Below are 8311 nucleotides of genomic sequence, written 5' to 3' on the forward strand. Positions count from 1 at the left end.
CAAATGGAAAGAGCACAGAACGGTTTTTAACCTTTTTCAATATCAAATAATCTACCCAGGGGAGCAACACAATCAGTGGTAACTGATCTTTTGCGTGTTTGTATCTCACAGTGAACTGACACTCTGGTCAATGTATCCAAGAATTACAACAGGTACTCAGCTCTTATTAGCCACAGGAGAATTCACAGCTGTGAGCACCACTGAGTGTTCCTTGACTGTGGCAAAATCTTTAGTGAGTTTATGCCATTTATCATACATCAGAGAATATGTGTTCAAGATTTGCTCGTGCTGGCAGCACTCATTGTGGAGCCTCTAGCATCTAATAAAGTGGCAATGCAAATTGAAGCTCATTTTCCACAGAATTTTCGTAACCTCTCTCATTCTGACACTCTTTCTCTCCTTTCTTTTAGGTGAAGTATCAGATGTTTAATAAAGCATGAGCTCATCTTGCAATCAGAGTATACTTTAGTTAAATTTCTCCTTCACCTAGAAGAGAAATCCACATGAATCTTTACCAATTGCGGTTGCTTTTTAGGGAAGAAGATGTTTTCAGGGAGGTGAGCACCAAAAGTACTCAAACTATTATGTATGAAATGATTTATAACATCATAGCTTTTATAATGATTGAAATGCTACACTAAGATTCAGAAAGACCTGCGTACAAAATTCCAGTGATTTCTAGACAGATATATATGCAACACACAATCCCCTGAGGTCTGTGAAGTTGTGAATGGCAACCAGTCCAAGTTCTTCACAGCACCTGATTTCCTCACAGCTGCTAGGTAAGAAGCAAAAGAGCTTTTTTGACATGATATAATAAAATTTCTGCCAATTGTTTGTTAGGTTTTTTTTTATCTTTTAGACAGAAGTATTCATTTTGCTTATTCTGACAAACTCTTTGGTCCCATCATATTTCTTGTTAGCAATATGATGCAGAATGAATCCATGGTCCTCTGCATGAGAGCTATATAGGAAAGAATTTTCTTCTTTTCAAAAATGCAATTTCTATATTAAATGAAGACCCCAAAATTTCTTTGGAACTGCACTTTTCACCCTAAAAATATAGCCTGCAAAGAAATCCTCCCAGTTTACAGGACATTGTCTACTAACTGTATTAATCACTTTTTAAATTGAGCCCTTAGGCAACATATGGTGTGAATTACTTCTCACCTCTGTAATTCTTTTAATCAGCATAACACCACTGACAACAATGAAATAACCTAGTTAAAATAAGAGGAGAATGAAGTCTATGTGTTCTTACAATCTGATTAACAGTTTGAAAATCCTGAGGTTACTATGAATTCAGCCCTGTTGATTATATGCTGCTTAAAAGATGTAGCCTCATTTTTTTCAGTTGCATATTACAAAATTAATACACTTCCTTATCTAGGTATGGTGAACACTTGTTCTCTTGCCAAGCTAATTCTAACTTTGGTACATGTGACAGTTCAAGCAAAAAATTCTGAAACTCTGCCAAAGTCCTGAATTGCAGAGAATGAAACTTTATGCTTAAAGGATTCCATTAACTTTTGTCTGGTTTGCTTTTTTTCCCATTTGTTTTCAACAGCCACTAATAGCAGAAATTACAAAAAAAAAACCAAACCAAAAACCAAACCCAAAACCAGGAAAGACTATTCTCTGAATATATTGGACCTGATTTAGAGCTAAATCACTTAAAAGCTTCCAAATTCTTGAAATTTCCCCAGAAGTCTCTGGGTTTCTACAGAAATACTAGGTATAGATAATCCTTAATCAGATTTATGCCTAATTTCAACTGCCTTTGAAAAAAGCACATTACCTTGTAAAATAATTAATAGCAAAAGAGCAATTTCAACAATTAGGTGAAGCACTTTACATATCCTGAGGCAATCTACAGACTTATTTATGTATTACAAGTTAGATCTGTCCATCATAAGAGGGAAATATTTGCCAAGCATGACTTCTCACTTCTAACAGCTAAACTGACAGGCCAGTGACCTATACTAAGGTTTATTTTTTTTCATTTCTTCCTTGAAGACTGAAATCAAAAGGATAGTGAGTATCCACTATGTGAAGATGGTGGTTGTTGGATGAGTAGTTTTGGATTGGGATTTAAAAAGAGAAAGAAAAGCGAAGCAAAGAGAAAAAAGGAAAGAGAAAAGTAAAGAAGGGAAGGGAAAGGTAAGGGAGAGGGAGGGGAGGGAAAGGTAATGGAGAAGGAGGGGAGGGGAGGGGAGGGAGATAACTGAAATTGCAAATTGTTTTCTTATGTAACTTGTTCCCCAAGGGCATTGCTGTGATGCTCTATCACAATACTATGGAATAACCTGTAGGGTTTCTGCTGCTTCCAAGACAAACCACTCTGTAGTTTAGCACAAGCCTTGGATGTTCACAATTTAAGTCAAGCCGTTCACAGGCTGAGAATTCCTAAAAGAAAATTTAGCAGTTTTTCTATTTGTGTGTGTCAGTTGGAGACACTGATTAGTAAATCCCTATACAAATCCTACCCATGCAGTAGAGCAGAGGAAGGTTTCACAGTGCATATCTCCTACATTATTGTGAAAATCAAGTAGAAATTAAATGAAAAGGGTTTGTCTTCAATCTTGAGTTGATAATCCATTACAGAAAATAAATCCTTGCACTCTGTTGTGAAAATGCTTGAGACAAACACATTTCTGAGTAAGAATTGTTTCTCTCATGAAAGTAATTTAATGTATGTATCCTCCAGTAACGCACATTGTTTTAAGCTACATTACTGGACAGTCAACTCCTGTACTGATCATGACAGCACCAAAGGCAGAAGGGAAAAGCAATAAATTGTGTGTGTGTTTAATTACTTGGTACCATATAAATCCGCTTTCCTAACAACTAATGACAGTCACCTCACCTATGATTCATGAACAGCCTAGAACTGAGAAAATTTTCAGAAAAACCCAGGACACATCTATGTTTCACAGTGAAACAAGGTGAGCTATTTGTCTGACCCATGTCTTGATCCACTTATATAATGGGATTTCAGTGGTGTCAGTAGTTTAGACTGCTCTGGGCTGTAACAAACCTCATCTGCATGGTGCTACCTGTTACATACTCACTCATGAAAGCAGTGGGCCAGATCAGCAAAGAAAGAATAGGGACTCCAGCAAAAACTTGGTCATCTTTTTGGCCATGGCAATAGTAAGTTTGATCACCCGGTGTGCCCAAAAATAGCTACCCTGACTCATCATGTTGAGGAGACATCTGGATCAAATAACTGCATACTAATAAGAATCCCAAATGTATATGTGTGTATATACTCCTTCTCTGAACTAGACTCTTCAGGAACATATCTCCTGCACAAAAAAAAAAACAAAAAACAAGGGAACCTAGCCTTCACAGTTTGGTGCCTTATGTTAAAGAAAAATCAACACGCTTCTCATTTAACCAGTACACATTTTTAGATTACATTCTCTTCCATCGCCCTTTCTAATGAGACCTCCTACCATGATACTCACAATTCATACCCAGAAGTATATAAACACTCCAATTTCTGGATACCTTCAATATTTTATTTTTTCCTGTTTCCTGCTGTTTGCAGATGGTATTCTATGCTGACACTGTGAAGTTTGCACAGCTAGACCTATAAAACTATTACATGTATACAAAAGCCCAAGATTAGAAAGAACAAGTTTAGCAGTGTTTGCATGTGAAGTGTACAAAACTCTCTACAAAATGAGAATATGTAAATTTTAATTGACATAAGTTTGATAGATTTCTACCACTATATCTCATATAACTGTAAATGACCAGGCTTTCAGCTCTTGAGGACATTCAGATTGAAACAATACTAAGATCTCTTGATCTATTGATAGCAGGGTGCAACTGCCTGATAATTTGATTGTACAAATGCCACACAGTGAAAGGTTTTGTTTCCATTGATGCAAGAAAGGAGCCACATATGCAGATCTGGTTGGCGCAGAACCTTCTAGGAAGAATGAGGCTGACTTACTGTATGCCAATGAGCAAATAAGGAATGATTAATCATGCTGGGAAATCACTAATCTACGGTTAATTTCAGAAAAGTTTTCAATGTCAGATAAAACTAAGGATATGTGAAACTCATGTACTGGAACTGGTGTGTGACTTTATGAAACCCATGTAATTTTACAATAGCAAGTTTAGTTCTTCAGTATTTGACTATGGATTATAAACAACAAGAAAAAAAACACAAAAGTCATAAACAAGCCTCTTAATGTGTTTTTACAGGGTTAATGACACTTCCCAGTATAAAGAACAGATTCAAGATTATTTGGCAGAAGAGAAAAATGTAAAATTATGTGCAAAATAGATTTTAATCAAATTCAATGATTTTCATACAATCTTAAAAAGCAGTCTGAGGTACCACATACGAGTTTTTCCGACCCTTTTTTACATACAGTTAAAATAGTCAGATTTTCTAGTGGAATAGCAAAGCAAGATTTTTATTTGACCAGTCTACTCTGTCACTACAGTCAAATCTTAACTGGAAAAAATAGTAATTTCCATATTTTGCTAAGCTGATATTTACTGGAACCATTTCTGCTAAAAACATTTGATATGGTTAAAACTCATTTCATCTTGCAACATTTTCTCTAATGGAAACCTTCAACTGGTAGTTACAAATCTCAGAGAATTTTCTTTTGCTGTCTTAGCCTTCTTTTCTTCCCCAAGTACTCCGACCCTTGGAACACATTTTCCAGCATCAAGTTTTGCCATACATAACATTTTAACAATTTTGTCAGGGCGCTGGAGCATCTATCCTGTGAAGATGGAGAGCTGAGCTTGTTCAACCTGGAGAAGAGAAGGATCTGGGGTGATCTTATAGCAGCCTTCTAGTACCTAAAGGGGACCTACAAGAAATCTGGAGAGGGACTTTTCACAGGGGCCTGTAGTGACAGGACAAGGGTGAGTGGCTTTAAACTGAAAGAGGGGAGATTTAGATTAGACATTAGGAAGAAATTATTCGTTATGAGGGTGGTGAGACACTGGTAGAGGTTGCTTAGAGAAGCTATGGCTGCCCCATTCCCGGACGTGTCCAGTGTCAGGTTGGATGGGGCTTTGAGGCACCTGGTCTAGTGGAAGGTGCCCCAGTCCATGGCAGGCTGAAACTAGATGAGCTTTAGGGTCACTTCCAACACAACCCATTCTATGATTCTGCAATTCTATGAAATTGCAAGTAGTCATTACAACCCCGTGGTTTTAGAATGGCCTTGAAGGTGCCCTGTATTAGCCTGGGCAGTATCAAACCCCTGGCCAAGATCAGGAATGAATTTAACATCTACTTTTATCTATCTTCATTCCTCACATGTACTCTGGGTTTGAAGGTGGAGGACTACCACTCTGGAAAATGCACTTCTGCAGGACTTTAGCACATCCTTAGATCTCCAAGTTTATGACAGTACCACTCTAGATAACTGCCTACAGAAAGATGGACAAAAGCACATTTTACAGTGACTGGTAAAGACAAAACTTGTGTATTTTGCAAAAGCTTTCATTTTTAATGAGCTATTCACTTTCTGTATTCATTTTATTTAATAGCTTAGCCTCCTAACTCTCTCTTCACTCTGGTAGTGAATTATTTTCCAGAAATAATAGGGAATTTTAAGCATCATCATGTTGCTGGTATTGTCACTTGAAAATGTGGGTTGCAATCACCTCATCACCCCATCCTGGTTTGCTCATTAGTGGAACTCTGTATGGAAAACCTCTAAAGATCATTACTACTGTAGTCTAAAGCCAATGTGCCAGCATAATGAAAAACAATTCAGCAGTTCCCTATGCTCTGTTAGTCGTGTTTGTCATAAATGAGTTGTGGAGATTTGGAGTGAATGATCCATACCATATTGAACCGTCCTTTTTATCGCTGACAATTGAAGGTGACTGAAAAGCTGGGTCAGTGTCAGACTGTATCTAATTGGAAACCTTTCCTCATTAACGCTCGATGTTGACTTGTATTAGTTGATGAAATTAGGACCACAGTGGAATGGATTTTATTACACAGAATGACTGGTTGAGCTCTCTTCCATTTCAATGTTTTTTTAACCCCACCCCTGGCTGCTGGGAAAGGAGTCCAGAAGCAAGGGAGTTGGGAGTGATACAGGATTAAGAGGAAATTGAGTAAAAATGTCAATGCCTCTCAGGAAATTGAAACCATGTGCATACTTATGCCACATTTACTTCAGCAAATCTTTTGTGAAAATACTTTCTTATAGATCATCTGGGGTTATGTTGTGGGTTTGAATCAGAAGTACGGGACAAATGTTTCCCAGGTAAAAGGGAAATGGCAAATTTGGGGGTGGGGAGGCAGGGGGAAAGGCTTGTTTTCTGAAAAACAAAAATTAGGAAATACTTATTCATGGTTTAGATAGTCATATTTGCAATAACAGAAATGTAGCAGTACCCCTAACTCTGAATAAACCATTTCCTTGTTTATCAGCTGCTGAAAAAAATCTGTTAATGAAAGGATACTAAGACAAATCCATTATAATAAAAACATGAAATATGACTGCATAAGCCTACAGAAAATATGCAGGAGTCATGCTATAAAGTTAGATAACACACAATGTACTAAATTTTTCACATTTTATGACTTTAAAAAAAGCAGTAATATTTACAAGCTCATTTTAGGAGTAAATTATTGCAGCTAAATTGATCATAGGAAAGTCTGATGTAGGATCATGATGCCTATAGACTCAAATTGAGGTAAATTCTTTCATTACAGAAGGATGGAGTGGGAAGGGATGCTGTCACAAAAACTCTGTTAAATGATCTTGGTCTCAAACTCTAAACTCCTCTTAAACATAGTCTTTATATATATATATAATTTCAGCAACAATTCATTCAAATTGAATACACAAGGGTTAGGCTGCTTTCAGCTCCTTACAGCATACCCTTAAAGCCCGTAATTCACTGCTAATTATGGACAGAACTGCAGAACATACTGGAACTGAGATTTTTAAGACGTAATCTAAAAAGAGAAAGAGCTTTCTTTTCAAGACACTTGTATGAATCTCTCAGAGGTTTTCCATCAAACTCATGATTCAGGACTATTTGCATCAGAAATCTTTCAATATCATAACTGCATAAGTAGACCCAAAATTTCACTTACTTCTATAGCTCAAATACGTACCAAGACCACCATGCAAAAGCTTGAGTCTGTGATATCAGAAATTCTGCTTCTGAACAATTCCACAAACTGTTCTCAACTCTCAAAAAGTGCTCAGTCTCATTCAGACAGGAGTCCGAGCTGTTTTGTCAATGTCTCCTTTTTTTGTGATTAGTCAGGGATTGACCCGTCCTCACTAGGTCTTGTAGCTATGCTAATTTGCAATCATAAACAAAACATTGTAATCATAAATGATGTATTATAAGAAGATAAAAAAAAATTGGCAATATAAATTGAGAAAGAGTGAAAGAAGTTGATAATATAGTAATATCTAATGGTCTTCTAATAACACTGCAGATTTTCTTGATCTGTTGTTGAAATGTATATTTTGCTTATGTGTTTGTTATTTTTTTTAAATGAAGCTAAGATGTTTTGGTATATCTTTTAGTACAGTTACATGTTCACATTTTATAAATGTAGTTTGGGATTTTAGAATGAAACAAAACTTTTACTGGTGTTAAAAGAGAAAAAATAATAGGCATTTTTCATCCATCTCAGCTAAGAAGAAAACCCGGAAACTTGTCCAGTATTATGAGAAACTCATATTATAAACCAGAAAAATTATCTCATGTTTGGAATGATAGTCTGATAGGTTGTGCCTATCTACTAGTAGACAGAACCATTCCTCTTGTTTTCAGTCAAATACATTTTGATTTACATAATACAGTTGCTTTCAATTCTCTTTCCCTACTCAAGCATCATAAGACTAGATTTGATATTAGCTGCTACTTTGCTTTTAATTCTGGTGCTTCTGGGCATGAATGGTTTGTTAGATTCATATTTTGATGTCCTAAAATTTTCCTTTGATGTTATAAGAAAGCTTTGTCCCAGCTTATGGAAGACTTATTTGGCCCAACATAAAAAGACTGAAAAAATAATCATACAACTTTCATCTATACCCCCACAGCCAACATCTGGAGTGATGAGTATTTTGCAATATCAAGATAGTGCATGGAAATTAACGTTACAAAAAATATTTTAAATCTTTCAACTTCCACAAGGTATTAAAACAACTATGGAGACAATTAAATTCTGATAGAAACAGGAGGGAGGAAATGAAGAAGAGAAAATAAAAATAAAAGAAAACGTAGTATGAATGTGTGATGGAAAGATCTAAGATTTCCACAACTAGGTGAAAATAAACAACTGGCA

This window comes from Pezoporus flaviventris, unplaced genomic scaffold, assembly GCF_033815535.1.
Source record: "Pezoporus flaviventris isolate CSIRO_AGI_PZ_B2104156 unplaced genomic scaffold, CSIRO_AGI_Pfla_v1 ptg000076l, whole genome shotgun sequence".
Taxonomy (NCBI): Eukaryota; Metazoa; Chordata; class Aves; order Psittaciformes; family Psittacidae; genus Pezoporus; species Pezoporus flaviventris.